We start from the raw sequence: 16433 nt of genomic DNA on the forward strand, positions 1-16433 counted from the left end.
AACTTTTACATACATACTATCCTTATAACAGTCAGGTAAATGTTTTTATAATGGTGCTAATGGCCTTGTTGGTATCATTTTAATAAAAAGAAACTAAAATAGGGAAATTTAAAGTGATTTGTCTGAAATCATATCTACCGGTTTTAATTCAAATCAGGTTTTCTGATTGTCATTTTTCAAAAAGGAAGGGTGTTTGTGAATCTATTTAGTTAGCCATCTCATCTAACTTCTGGAGAAGGCAATGGCAAGCCACCCCAGCACTCTTGCCTAGAAAATCCCATGGATGGAGGAGGCTGGTGGGCTTCAGTCCGTGGGGTCACTATGGGTCGGACATGACTGAGTGACTTCACTTTTGCTTTTCACTTTCACACATTGGAGAAGGAAATGGCAGCCCAGTGTTCTTGCCTGGAGAATCCCAGGGACGGGGGAGCCTGGTGGGCTTCCGTCTATGGGGTCACACAGAGTCAGACACGACTGAAGTGACTTAGCAGCAGCAGCAGCAGCATCTAACTTCTTTGTGGACCTATGCATTCTCCAACAAAACCATTCACCTGCTCTTCCTCTTCCTCTTAATTTTTTCTCAGCACATTTGTCCATTTGTCCACCCACACATCAATAATCTATTCATCCACCCATTGAGTTGTCAGACTTGCAAATGTGATTATTTCTGTTAAATCTGTGCTTTATTCATGACCCTCTTCTTTCTTATTGAGGTTGTGAATGAGACAATTTGCAGTGCTCAAGGGGTAGGAGTGGGTAACACAGCTAAGTTATTGTCAGACTTTAAAAGTTGGGATTTTGGATTTTTTTGGCCATGCCACATGGCCTGTGGGATCTTAGTTCCCCAACCAGGCATTGAACCAGGGTCCTCTGCATTGGAAGCATGAAGTCTTAACCATTGGACCACGCTTATCAGGCTTTTTGATCACATAATAAAATGATTTGCCAGTGTCACACCCTATTCTATAGCCCAAACTAAATCCCAGGTTTATGTTATTTCGTTTTTAACTTTAACTTCAATGTTCTTCCAAGTTCATGGCATTTTGATTACCTAACAGTCCCTTTATAAAGAGAATTTCAGAGAGAATAGATGACTCTCATTTGGTTATCCACTGTGTTCTTTCCCACTGTGATCTTGTCAGTTTTTGGATAACAAGATGCTTCCTGTTTAGCAAGTAATTGTGATTACCACATCAGAAATTTGTCTCATATTTTCAACTCCTATTGAGACTCTGGTTAATCAAGGTCTTTTCAAACATAAGGGACACTGACACAACCTTCTTAAATGTTTTCTCCTTTTTCCACAGTATAACTGAAGTTATACTGGTCTCTTCACTTCATGGCAAATAGATGGGGAAACAGTGGAAACAGTGACAGACTTTATTTTGGGGGGCTCCAAAATCACTGCAGATGGTGACTGCAGCCATGAAATTAAAAGACGCTTACTCCTTGGAAGAAAAGTTATGACCAACCTAGACAGCGTATTAAAAAGTAGAGACGTTACTTTGCCAGCAAAGGTCCATCTAGCCAAAGCTATTTTTTTTCCAGTAGCCGTGTATGGATGTGAGAGTTGGACTATAAAAAAAGCTGAGAGCTGAAGAATTGATGCTTTTGAACTGTGTTGTTGGAGAAGACTCTTAAGAATCTCTTGGACTGCAAGGAGGTCCAACCAGTCCATCTTATAGGAAATCAGTCCTGAATATTCATTGGAAGGACTGAGGCTGAAGCTGAAACTCCAATACTTTGGCCACCTGATGCGAAGAACTGATTCATTTGAAAAGACCCTGATGCTGGGAAAGTTTGAAGGCGGGAGGAGAAGGGGACGACAGAGAATGAGATGCTTGGATGGCATCACCTACTCAATGGACATGAGTTTGAGTAAACTCTGGGAGTTGGTGATGGGCAGGGAAGCCTGGCATGCTGCAGTCCATGGGGTCACAAAGAGTCGTACATGACTGAGCGACTGAAGTGAATTGAAGTGAAGGTTTCACACTAAATTGATCTTGAATATTAATAATATCCTGAATATATGTTTTAAATATCCACATCTATTTAAAGTCTACTTCTTTTGTTTGGCTAATAATCTTAGTTGTCTCCTTTTAGTCCTATTCACCTTGCTAACATTGTATATTATCACATTGTCTATTTATGGCTAATAATCTTAGTTGTCTCCTTTTAGTCCTATTCACCTTGCTAACATTGTATATTATCACATTGTCTATTTATTTTGAACAAAATTTCCCCCTCTCATATCGACATCTGTCCTATTGATCAATCTATGTATATATAGAAAGAGAGATAGAAAATTTTTCAAGAGATTTGTGGAGAGTGATGGTTGAGTTGAAAACTAAATATGCTCCAAAGATCTTTGTGTACGAATCTCTTATAATTTATAGTTGAACTCCCAAGTACTGTGTCTGCTTTAGTATAAGATAAGGAATAGGACTCCGAGAGAGAATAATTTGTTATGTTTTCCCAAATCAGTCTTTTTAATGAGAAACCCTGTGGTCCTTCCACCCACCTACTCACCAATATGTCCATTTGTTCATTCATGTGTCGATTCATAGAATTTAATGTGCTTTTGAACCTCAGTGGAAAAATGGGACTGAGACTCTTACTCAGCCATCCCTCCATTTATTATTTTTATGCATGCATTCTCCAATAAAACCATCTCTCCATCCATTTTCCTTCACTTAATTCTGTTAATGACCAGTTTCCTCATCCATCCAGTTATTCATCCGTCCATCCACTCCTTGATCCATTTACCTAAATCTCTTTTTAGTAATAGGTCCACAATTATTATCCACCCACACTCTGGCACACACAAGCATTTATTCAATGACAAAATGCACATTGACTACCACCTTTTACTTCTAGGCTTACAGTTTTTGAATAACAAGAAATAAAAATGAAGTGCAGTTTAAACACCTTACAGTTTTATTTGTGAAATACACATCACTAAAGCTGAAAAAAGAGTAAAAGCTTCCAAATACATCTACTGTCTATACTTCCTAAACAAGTGAATAAGTATCAAATACGTGATTATATTCCCAATATAAAAATGTCCAATGTAAGAGTTTAAGCTACTTTGTACAAAGAGCATTTTAGTCAAGAAGTAACATTCTTGTATTTACTACAAAGTAATGCTGCATGTCAGATTCTGACCCACAATATATTGTTTGGTATATTTTTCTTGGAAAGAAGTTCCAGTTTTGGCCGTATCTATCATTGTAATTCCAAGATTCAAGATTCCACCCTATATGCAGTTTTGCTTGAATGTTTTAGTTCCTAGAAGATAATGTGCTTTACTGATTATCTATTGGCACATTTTAAGCATTACAAAAACCCTATAGGTTTTGTAATGATAGGTTGTTAAAACTGTTATTAAAACACTTTACAAACAAGGACACTGAATTCTGTGGTGATTAAGCAAATCCCTCAGTGTATTCCTGTTTGTTCTATTTCTTCTCAGGCTTTCATTCTGGTTCCCATATCAATTACTACTTTATAAATCTTTGATTACCTTAGAGAAACATATTGACTTCCAACCCTGCAAGATTTAATATATTAGCCATACATACGATAAGAAAGTATTATTGTTCAGTTGCTAAGTTGTGTCCAACTCCTTGTGACTCCACAGACTGCAGCATGATGCCAGGCTTCCCTGTCCTTCACTGTCTCCTGGAGTTTGTTCAAACATGTGTATTGAGTCGGTGATGCCATCCAACCATCTCATCCTCTGCTGCCATATTCTCCTCCCACCCTCACTCTTTCCCAGCATCATGGTCTTTTCCAATGAGTCGGCTTCTTGCATCAGGTGGCCAAAGTATTGGAACTTCAACTTTAGAATCAGTCCTTCCAATGATATGTCCAATTGAAAGGAGTTCACTGTCTTTTATGCCCTTATCAGTTCAGTTCAGTTCAGTTCAGTCGCTCAGTCGTGTCCGACTCTCCGCGACCCCATGAATCACAGCACGCCAGGCCTCCCTATCCATCACCAACTCCCGGAGTTCACTCAAACTCATGTCCACAGAGTTGGTGATGCCATCCAACCATCTCATTCTCGGTCGTTCCCTTCTCCTCCCGCCCCCAACCCTTCCCATATAGTTGCTTAATATTGGAGTCTTGATCACAGTACTTAAGAAAAGAAAAATAAATCTGAGAATACAGAACTTAAGCATTCTCAGAGCATGTTTAAGATCATTTTGGTAGGATAGGCACACTTATGTTATTTTTCCTATGACATCGTTATGGAATGGATCCATCTCCTTTCTCTGAATCCTATCAACAAGGATAATTTGGCTTCACTTGCATGTGGGTATTCATATAAAGTGAAATTTTGCTTAAAATGATTGCTCAGATAGTTGGAATGCTATTTATCATCAAAACATTCCCTTTTAAAAAAAATTGGACTTGGGAAGTTTCTTTATTGGAGTCTGGCTAAGAGAGATGGATTTGCTGTAAGCTTACATGTCATGTTTCCAAACCCGTAAAGCTGTGGTCCAGACTGAAGAAAGTAGCAAATTTGCCAAGGTCATGAGTGTTGGCTTGCAAAGTCTCTTGGTAAACAGCCTGCCAGCCTTTTCTTGTCAATATTCTCTGTTTGCATTCCTATTAGTTGAGCATACTGCCTTTCTATTTCTGTCTCTACTCTATTTTAAGCTTTTATAGGACAAACTGTACTTATGGCTTCATACACATGGCTTCTAAATGTCTTTAAGAAATGCCTATTGCCGTTTAGGGACAGAGCAGGGAACCTGCTCCAGTCCATCTCTTTCTCATATAGTGAACTAGGAAATCCCCAGGCTAACTAGGTATGCAATCCTGGGGGTTTCTCTGGAATGATGCCAAAATGTATAGGCTGTGAAATCTGATTTACTGAGTTACATCTGGTTCTGTTATTTGTTAATTATGTGAACTTGAGAAAGTCCATGTATTTACAGAACCGTGCCTCTCATCCTTGTAAAATCACTGACAAGGTACAGGACGTTATAATAGACCCTCTACAGACACACAGCCATTAGACTTTATTGAGCATCTGCTATGTACCCGCTACTATGCTTGTTGTTGAGAAGATTGTTGAATAACGTGCCTGGAGGCCCTATCTTTGTGGCACTTACTGTCTTAAACAGTAGCACAAGTATTGCATTTCTAATTCTGATGGTAATTTCTGATTACTACAGCCAGAAGCAGCAGTTCACTCAGACTTGCTTCCAATTTTCTATTTCTCTGGGCATTGCTCCCCTTGGCCAGGTTAAGGTGTTCAGTACTCATACCAGCAACTGACACACACATCTGAGATATCAGGCTGCTACACATTTGTCTCCTATAAAACATCAGAATTTTTTCGTCAACGTAGAAGGTCCCCTCCAGTGTAAGATGCTCTGTTCTAATCTTTTAATCGGTGATTGTGTCTTCTTCACCCTTTCACCCTGTAAGATGAATTTCAGGCTGATTTGGTTTGTATGAGAACGAAGGACTGTTATCATTTCACTGAATTATTTCTTCAGAGTGTATGATCACAAGCGTAAGTGCATATTCCCAACTCAATCTTACTAACATGCTGAGGTGTTCTTATGTCTGTTACTTAGCTGTAGTTGTATAATTTGTTTCTGCAAATTGTTAAGAATGATGTGACTCAGAAATAGAGAACCGATTTGTGGTTGCCGAGGGTGGGGGAAGAAAGGGAGGGAAGGATTGGGAGTTTGGGCTTAGCGAGGAAAAGTGTTATATATAGAATGTGTAAACAACAAGGTCCTACTGTCTAGCACAGGGAATTGTATCCAATATCCTGTGATAAACCATAATGAAATGGAATATGAAAAAAGTATATCAGTCTATCTATATGAGTTACTTTGATATACAGCTGAAATTAACCCCACATTGCAAATCAACTGTACTTCAATAAAATAAATGGAATATAAGGTGGCATGACTGGATGAAATAATTATTTAGATTTACTAAAATAGTGTAACATTTCAGCATATAAAGGCATCTTACAAGCGATGTGGTCCAATCTCACTCCTCCTACTCCATCTCCCACCATCGTATTATGATTAATTTAGCTCTATACTGGGTCGGGAAGATCCTCTGGAGAAGGAAATGGCAACCCACTCCAGTACTCTTGCCTGGAAAGTCCCATGGATGGAGGAGCATGATAGGCTACAGTCCATGGGGTCACAAAGAGTCAGACACGACTGACCGACTTCACTTTCTCTTTCAAAGCATCAAGAACCTGTGTCTAGTTCTATTTGAATACGAGACAGCAAAAGATACACAGATGTATAGAACAGTCTTTGGGACTCTGTGGGAGAGGGTGAGGGTGGGATGATTTGGGAGAATGGCATTGAAACATGTATGTTGTCTTTTGTGAAACGAATCACCAGTTCAGGGTCGATGCATGTTATAGGATGCTCGGAGCTGGTGTGCGGGGATGACCCAGAGGGAGGAAAAAGGGAGGAGGGAGGTGGGAGGGGGGTTCAGGAGGGGGAACTTATGTACACCTGGGGCGAATTCATGTCAATGTATGGCAAAACCAACCAATATATATTGTAAAATAATTTGCCTCCAATAAAAAATAAATTAATTAAAAAAATGATGGAAGCAAACTCGTTCTTGAATGGACCGTTTCATGTTGGGTCAGCATCTTTTGTGAGATGTTCTATTGTGAGCAAGAAGACTGAACTACAGGTTAAAATAAGTAGACTTCAAGTCAAACTTCTGGTCCTTCTGGTGGGGGAGCAGTTCAGAAACAGGAATATATTGTTTTCCTATATCAATTTGCTCTTTCTCGTTACCTGCCCTTTCACTCCCCTAGCAGCCTAAAAGTGTGCCTGATTTAGAGTGAAGTTCTGCATTCTTTGTCATTTTGGTCAAAAATCTATACTCTGTTACGTTTCTGGTCCCACCTTTGATATTAATTGGTTATGATTTAAGAATTAGATTATCCATCTATTCATAACTGATATAGATCGTTAGCCTGAAGCACCTGTATCTCCCTGACAGGCATGTACTAGATACTGAGAATATAGTGAAAGATATGACTTTATTTAAGTGTGCTAAGCTTGCTGTTCTCTCCAAGGGAGAATAGATTGATGAAAACCAGGAATCAGTAAGTGAGAGAGATTCATGTTGTAGTGGTCCTTGTTAATCCCTTTGGGTTCTCTCCGAGTAACTCTAGAGGAAGACAGGAAACTTGAGAAACTCTCCTCGGATGTCCTTGTGGATCGAGTGGAACTTAGTAAGTTCCAACGTCAGAGCTACAGAGGTTCACGTGAGGAACTGATTACCCGCATGGTTCACTGAGTCCTATTCTGCATCACTCACTCTCCAGGAAGAGGTGGGCAAGCATGGTAATTAAGCCATTCTTTGGCATTAAGATAGGTGCTCAGAGGAGACTTTATCTCCTCTCGGCTCTACTGTATTGATACTAGAAGTACTTCAGTGTCCTCAGGAATTCTGCAGCAGAAGGTGGAGGAGTAGTTTGTACTTTTATTTTTTGACAGCCACAGAACTATCTTCGGTCATCTGATCTTTAAGGGTAAGTTTACTAATTTTAAATTCAGAAATAAATTGAACTTTTAGAAAAGCAAAAGGGCTATTTTCTTCTGGCCTCAATAAGCAGAAAGTGCCACAAATTCAAAGTAGTTTAGCCTTTCATAATAAGTTGGCTGAAATCACTAGATGTTAGATTAGTTTAGCTGCTTTCTTCTCTTATTATAAGGACAATATAGGCTCAGTATGGAAATTTAGAAGAGTAAAATACCAACTGTCCGTAGTACAATTAAACAGGGATTAGCCAGTACTTGCAATAGTTTTGACTAATCTCACCACAGACTTAAATTTTAAAAATGAATGCAGTATTTTATTTTAAATAAAAAATTATATGAATCTAATTTAAAAAAGAGAGATGGGTGACACTGAAGAATAGGGTGGGAGGGGCTCTTATTCTGAGGACAGTGCTATGTGAATATCAGGCCTTTTCCTCTGTTGTCCGTTATTCATCCATTGTGATCCATCCACTCGGCCTTCCCTTGGTGTTCCCTCTGCTATGTCTCAGGAGCTCTGCTAAAATTGAATGCAAAATTGAGGGAACTGAAGGGTTTTATGTTCAGAGTAGATAAGGTTTCAGCTCACTAGACCTCACATTGCTAAATTTCTTCACTCTTCTTTAAATTACTATTTTGAAAATAAAATGAGACAGTGTTCTTTCCTTCCCTTCCTTTGCATTCACCTTACTCCACAAATACTTTCTGAGCCCCAGCAGCATGACAGACACCTTACTAGGCAGTGCGAATGCAAAGGAAAGTGGAAATGCAAATGTTTCTTCCCATGGCTTTTAAAGTTTAAACTTGTAATTAGGGGATATTATGCAAATATATGAAAGATAGTGAGGGTGTAATTACATTGATGCTCACAGTTCAGCTCAATTATGTTGTAGTCCTGTTATGATCCCTGAAATAGCATGAATGACCAATGAATGACCAGGATTGCTGGCTGTATACCTGACCCTCGGTGCTCCTCGCCCAGGCTGCAGGGAGTGACCACAGGGGTTCATCTGGTTGTAGGTGACACAAATCATGGGGGCTGGGCTGAACTTGGAGTCCCATATTGAGGTAGCTTTGTGAATTGATGTCTAAATTTTCCTTTGACTTTCTCTTTCCCTTTGCTTCTAAGACTTTTGCTAATGGGTGCGTGCCTACCACTGTGATTTACCGAAACAAAACATGCCAGGCTTCTTACTGAGACTATGTGAATATGGACTGTTGCCTTTATAGTCAGATCTGAACTCTGTAGTTTGCTCTCAAAACTCTACATAATCTGACCCGTTCCTGGCTTTCTATCCTTATTTCTTGTCACCTCTCTTTTTCCTAAAGTCAGTAGACAGACTCTGTAAATCATCTTTAGTTTTCTCACTCAGTATGCTGTCTCTCATCTGTGGATCTTCACCCATCCATTTACCTGTGCTTGGAGAGTATCCCCTCCTGCTTTGTGATCTGAAACTTTAACCATTACTTTTTTTTTTTTTGTAATTAATTTATTTTTTATTGGAGGCAAATTATTTTACAATATTATATTGGTTGGTTTTGCCATACATTGACATGAATTCGCCCCGGGTTTACATAAGTTCCCCCTCCTGAACCCCCCTCCCTCCTCCCTTTATCCTCCCTCTGGGTCATCCCCGCATGCCAGCCCCGAGCATCCTATAACATGCATTGACCCTGAACTAGTGATTCATTTCACATATGACAACATACGTGCTTCAATGACATTCTCCCAAATCATCCCACCCTCACCCTCTCCCACAGAGTCCCAAAGACTGATCTATACATCTGTGTCTCTTTTGCTGTCTCGTATACAGGGTTATCATTTGCATCTTTCTAAATTCCATATATATGCGTTAGTATGCTGTATTGGTGTTTTTCTTTCTGGCTTACTTCACTCTGTATAATAGGCTCCAGTTTCATCCAGCTCATTAGAACTGATTCAAATGTATTCTTTTTAATGGCTGAATAATACTCCATTGTGTATATGTACCAAAGCTTTCTTATCCATTCGTCTGCAGATGGACATCTAGGTTGCTTCCATGTCCTGGCTATTATAAACAGTGCTGCAATGAACATTGGAGTACATGTGTCTCTTTCAATTCTGGTTTCCTCGGTGTGTATGCCGAGGAGTGCGATTGCTGGATCATATGGAAGTTCTATTTCCAGTTTTTTGAGGAATCTCCACACTGTTCTCCATAGTGGCTGTACTAGTTTGCATTCCCACCAACAGTGTAAGAGGGTTCCTTTCTCTCCACATCCTCTCCAGCATTTATTGCATGTAGACTTTTGGATAGCAGCCATTCTGACTGGTGTGAAATGGTATCTCATTGTGGTTTTGATTTGCATCTCTCTGATTATGAGGGATGTTGAGCATTTTTTCATGTGTTTGTTAGCCATCTTTATGTCTTCTTTGGAGAAATGTCTGTTTAGTTCTTTGGCCCATTTTTTGATTGGGTCATTTATTTTTCTGGAATTGAGCTGCAGGAGCTGCTTGTATATTTTGGAGATTAATCCTTTATCAGTTGCTTCATTTGCTATTATTTTCTCCCATTCTGAAGGCTGTCTTTTCACCTTGCTTAGAGTTTCCTTTGCTGTGCAGAAGCTTTTGATTTTAATTAGGTCCCATTTGTTTATTTTTGCTTTTATTTCCAATATTCTGGGAGGTGGGTCATGGAGGATCCTGCTGTGATTTATGTCGGAGAGTGTTTTGCCTACGTTCTCCTCCAGGAGTTTTATAGTTTCTGGTCTTACATTTAGCTCTCTAATCCATTTTGAGTTTATTTTTGTGTATGGTGTTAGGAAGTGTTCTAGTTTCATTCTTTTACAAGTGGCTGACCAGTTTTCCCAGCACCACTTGTTAAAGAGACTGTCTTTTCTCCATTTTATATTCTTGCCTCCTTTGTCAAAGATGAGGTGTCCATAGGTGCGTGGATTTATCTCTGGGCTTTCTATTTTGTTCCATTGATCTATATTTCTGTCTTTATGCCAGTACCATACTGTCTTGATGACTGTGGCTTTGTAGTAGAGCCTGAAGTCCGGCAGGTTAATTCCCCCAGTTCCATTTTTCTTCCTCAAGATTGCTTTGGCTATTCAAGGTTTTTTGTATTTCCATACAAATTGTGAGATTATTTGTTCTAGTTCTGTGAAAAAGATCGTTGGTAGCTTGATAGGGATTGCATTGAATGTATAAATTACTTTGGGTAGTATACTCATTTTTACAATATTTATTCTTCCAATCCACGAACATGGTATATTTCTCCATCTATTTGTGTCCTCTTTGATTGCTTTCAGTAGTGTTTTATAGTTTTCTATGTACAAGTCTTTTGTTTCCTTAGGTAGATATATTCCTAAGTATTTAATTCTTTTCATTGCAACAGTGAATGGAATAGTTTCCAGGTCCAGACGGCTTCACAGCCGAATTCTACCAAAAATTTAGAGAAGAGCTAACACCTATTCTACTCAAACTCTTCCAGAAAATTGCTGAGGAAGGGAAACTTCCAAACTCATTCTATGAGGCCACCATCACCCTAATCCCAAAACCTGGTAAAGACCCCACAAAAAAAGAAAACTACAGGTGATGGAATTCCAGTTGAGCTATTTCAAGTCTTGAAAGATGATGCTGTGAAAGTGCTGCACTCAATATGCCAGCAGATTTGGAAAACTCAGCAGTGGCCACAGGACTGGAAGAGGTCAGTCTTCATTCCAATCCCAAAGAAAGGCAATGCCAAAGAATGCTCAAACTACCGCACAATTGCACTCATCTCACACGCTAGTAAAGTCATGCTCAAAATTCTCCAAGCCAGGCTTCAGCAGTATGTAAACCGTGAACTCCCAGATGTTCAAGCAGGTTTTAGAAAAGGCAGAGGCACCAGAGATCAAATTGCCAACATCCGCTGGATCATGGAGAAAGCAAGAGAGTTTCAGAAAAACATCTATTTCTGCTTCATTGACTATGCCAAAGCCTTTGACTGTGTGGATCACAATAAACTGTGGAACATTCTGAAAGAGATGGGAATCCCAGACCACCTGACCTGCCTCTTGAGAAACCTGTATGCAGGTCAGGAAGCAACAGTTAGAACCGGTCATGGAACAACAGACTGGTTCCAAATAGGAAAAGGTATACGTCAAGGTTGTATATTGTCACCTTGCTTATTTAACTTATATGCAGAGTACATCATGAGGAACGCTGGGCTGGAAGAAGCACAAGCTGGAATCAAGATTGCTGGGAGAAATATCAATAACCTCAGATATGCAGATGACACTACCCTTATGGCAGAAAGTGAAGAGGAACTCAAAAGCCTCTTGATGAAAGTGAAAGAGGAGAGTGAAAAGGTTGGCTTGAAGCTCAACATTCAGAAAACAAAGATCATGGCATCTGGTCCCATCACTTCATGGGAAATAGATGGAAAAACAGTGGAAACAGTGTCAGACTTTGTTTTTTTGGGCTCCAAAATCACTGCAGATGCTGATTGCAGCCATGAAATTAAAAGACGCTTGCTCCTTGGAAGGAAAGTTATGACCAACCTTGATAGTATATTAAAAAGCAGAGACATTACTTTGCCGACCAAGGTCCGTCTAGTCAAGGCAATGGTTTTTCCCGTGGTCATGTATGGATGTGAGAGTTGGACTGTGAAGAAAGCTGATCGCCGAAGAATCGATGCTTTTGAACTGTGGTGTTGGAGAAGACTCTTGAGAGTCCCTTATACTGCAAGGAGATCCAACCAGTCCATTCTAAAGGAGATCAATCCTGGATGTTCATTGGAGGGACTGATGCTAAAGCTGAAACTCCAATACTTTGGCCACCTCATGAGACGAGTTGACTCACTGGAAAAGACTCTGATGCTGGGAAAGGTTGGGGGCTGGAGGAGAAGGGGACGACGGAGAATGAGATGGCTGGATGGCATCACCGACTCTGTGGACATGAGTTTGAGTGTACTCCGGGAGTTGGTGATGGACAGGGAGGCCTGGCGTGCTGTGATTCATGGGGTCGCGGAGAGTCGGACACGACTGAGCGACTGAACTGAACTGAACTGAACTGAACAGGCCAATATCACTGATGAACATAGATGCAAAAATCCTTAACAAAATTCTAGCAATCAGAATCCAACAACACATTAAGAAGATCATACATCATGACCAAGTGGGCTTTATCCCAGGAATGCAAGGATTCTTCAATATCCACAAATCAATCAACGTAATACACCACATTAACAAACTGAAAAATAAAAATCATATGATTATCTCAATATATGCAGAGAAAGCCTTTGACAAAATTCAACATCCATTTATGATAAAAACTCTCCAGAAAGTGGGAATAGAAGGGACATACCTCAACATAATAAAAGCTATATATGACAAACCCACAGCAAACATTATCCTCAATGGTGAAAAACTGAAAGCATTTCCCCTAAAGTCAGGAACAAGACAAGGGTGCCCACTCTCACCACTACTATTCAACATAGTTCTGGAAGTTTTGGCCACAGCAATCAGAGCAGAAAAAGACATAAAAGGAATACAAATTGGAAAAGAAGAAGTAAAACTTTCACTGTTCGCTGATGACATGATCCTCTACACAGAAAACCCTAGAGACTCTACCAGAAAACTACTAGAGCTGATCAATGATTACAGTAACGTTGCAGGATATAAAATCAACACACAGAAATCCCTTGCATTCCTATACACTAATAATGAGAAAATAGAAACCATTACTTTTTAAAAATAATTTTCTGCAGACCAGAATACTGGAGTGGTAGCCTTTCCCTTCTCCAGGGGAACTTCCCAACCCAGGAGTCAAACCGGGGTCTCCTGCATTGCAGGCGGATTCTTTACCAACTGAGCTATCAGGGAAGCCTAAAATAATTTTATTTATTTGTTTTTGGCTGTGCTGAGTCTTCATTGCTGCCTAGACTTTTCTCTAGTTGTGGTGAGTGAGAAATACTCTCTAGTTCTTGTCCTCAGGCTTCTCATTGTGGAGGTTTCTTGTGTGGATCCCAGGCTCTAGGGTGTGCGGGCTGTGGTAGTTGAGACTCGTGGGCTCAGCTGTCAGGGCTCCCAGGCTCTAGAGCACAGGCTCAGTAGTTGTGGTGCACGGGCTTAGTTGCTCAGCAGCGTGTGAAACCGTGACTCCTGCACTGGCAGGTGGATTCTTTATCATTGAGACACCAGGGAAACCCAAATCATTACTTTTTTTGTAGTGGCCTTTGCTGTTCCCCACACTCCATTTTGTGAGTTAAATAAAGTTAACATATGCACTCCATCGCCACCTCCCCCCACCACCCCAGCTTTCTTTCTGTATCAGAGCCTTGGGGCATGTATTTGAATCCAGGAAATTTACTTTAAACCTTATGCTGTTAAGATTGCCACTTGCTGATAGTAAATTCTATGGAAAAGTTCCCTAAAAATCTCTGAATTTCAGTCATTTCATTGTTGAAATGCAGAAATGGTCTCTGGTTGGCTGTGAGAATAGTATTACATAATGCAGATGCAAAATGTTTCACAGATAATAAGTAGTCAGTACGGGTGACAGTAATAGTAACAGTAACAATAACAAATATTTTCTGTTTGTGTTATCTCCCACAAAGCTGTGGGTCTTTGAGGTCAGAGACCATGTCTGTGTTGCTTATAATAATGCTTGGTGCATAATTAACCAATGACTGGATAAGATCTTTGTATCACATCCAGGCTAACATCTTACCACTGCAACCAATTTGCATGTGGCCCTTATCCTGGTATAATTAGCAGAAGCAGCCCTTGGGAGAGATGGTCCTCACACTTCCAGATGATGCACGGTGTGTGAAAATGTGGTGCATTTGGGATGTCTTTGGCATCATGATCTCACAGAGAAGGTCCTGGGGTGGGTTGACAGAACAGTCTTGATACATTGAAGTGAGCAGGTTTAAACAGGCACATGAAGACCAACCAAGACAGCAGCAGCTTATTAGCATGTATTCTGATTCCTCAGGACCAGATGTGGAATCTTATGAAAATTTGCTCCCTGTAAATTGCTATTCTTACACACCCACAGGTCTTTATTTGTAATGTCAAGTTGGTTACTTCAATGAGCCATGTGCAAGTGTGTGTGTGTGTGTGCCAATATTAATAACCAGATGACAAGAATGAATATGGAAACACAATACTCTGCCTTTTAAGATCATGAGGGCTCTGGAATTTGCTGAGATTGGCTAAAAATAATTTTCTAGAAGAAAGAGGAAATATACAGTGTTTGCTAAGAGCTTTTTTCTCCATTTTTTTCAGGATGGAATTTTGGGAACTTTTCACTCAGCTTGCAGATAGGGTTTATTATAGTGTTTTCAGAAAGTTGTATATAGTTGAGGATGTTAGGAAGTAGAAACAGCTTCAGTTATTGTACAATTAATATTTAATTTTTCTGTTTTTCAAATAGATCATCTCAGATTGTAAAACCAATTCTGCAAAATAGGTGTCTTATCTCCATAATAGAGGCAAAATAATCGAAGCTCAAATAAATGTGTTAATTTCTTCAGTTCACGTAGTTAGAGAGATCTGAGTCTTACTTAGCTTATTGTTTTTTCAAAACTTATGCTATTCCCTTATCCCTCAGTTATTTCTAAATACAAAGGAACATCAAAATCAAAGAATATGATTTGATTTACTAATCAGAGGCTATTGACAAATGTATGGAAAATATGGAACAAATAAGTTCTAATATAAATAATAGTATTTTGAATGACTTAATTTTTGATAGCAAAACTCTGATGGGCAAGAGTGACACATGTCAATACATTGTGAGTCTCAGGTATGCATGTATATGAATAGGAACATCCATGAATCATACTTTATTCAAATTTTTCTTTTTTAATAAAAATGCTAATAGAATATTAAAATGCACATAAATTAAAATGATCATAAATTAGGATTAATATCACATTAATGAATTATATTCCAACATTCATTAAGATAAAGTGGCATTTCAATATTTCCTCTTGTTAATAAGTTTAGTACAATAAATGAAATGGATACAATTTGAGGTTCAATACATATTTGATGTAATCTTACGCTTTAACTTTTTAAAATATTCAAAAGTAAAATAGGAGATCTAGATGCATTTGGATGCTTCATTGCTGTTTTATGTCTTTTGTATAATCTTTTCTTTTCATTTATTGAGGAGCTAAATAAAATTTAAATTGGCAAAGGAAGTGATAAAATCTGTTCTGAATAAAAAGTGATCCCAAGAGAATGCAATGCCTTTTGAGTTTCTAGGAGTTTCTTTGCACAAGCCTTTTTTTCTTCAATATATACATATATATATATTTAAGGAACAGGTATTTAAAAATCTCATGATACAAGAACTAACTATGCACGTGTGCTTAGTTGCTCAGTCATGTCTGACTCTTTGTACCTCCATGGACTGTAACCTGCCAGGCCCTCTGTCCATGGGGATTCTCCAGGCAAGAATACTGGAGTGGGTTGCCATGCACTCCTCCAGGGGTCTTCCCAACCCAGGGATCAAACCCGGGTTTCCTGCATTGCAGGCAGATTCTTTACCATCTGAGCCACCAGGGAAGCCCAATAACTAATTATATTGACATTTAAATAATTGTGTTTAACTGAAAATATGTGCATTTAAGCAATATTTTACAACTATAATCCATTGAATTTTCCTTTTAAAAATGTGAATTAAAAATATATATTCTTGTTTTATTTTTTTTTTTAATAGGAGTCTATATAGTATAAGGGAAAAGCACCATATATCAGAATACTTTTGTTTCCCTCCTGAGAATAAACTGTGAAATTTTGGGATTCTGTTTTCCCAGTACATACCAAAATGTCTTAGGCAGAGTAGGTGTTCAATAAATATTTGTTGCCATGATTGAAGGTGGATCTGAATTCCTGCTGCAAAGTCTTTAT

The 16433-nt window shown here is 39.1% G+C and overlaps 1 protein-coding gene across 1 annotated transcript in view; it reads left to right on the plus strand.

Annotated features, from left to right (window-relative positions):
* Positions 1-16433, plus strand: part of CDH8 (cadherin 8) — a 381309-nt gene that overhangs the window by 108920 nt on the left and 255956 nt on the right. The gene's annotated exons all lie outside the window — the stretch shown is intronic.

The sequence above is a fragment of the Moschus berezovskii genome, chromosome 22 (assembly GCF_049115385.1).
Source record: "Moschus berezovskii isolate FMDL1 chromosome 22, NW_MosBer_1.0, whole genome shotgun sequence".
Lineage (NCBI taxonomy): Eukaryota > Metazoa > Chordata > Mammalia > Artiodactyla > Moschidae > Moschus > Moschus berezovskii.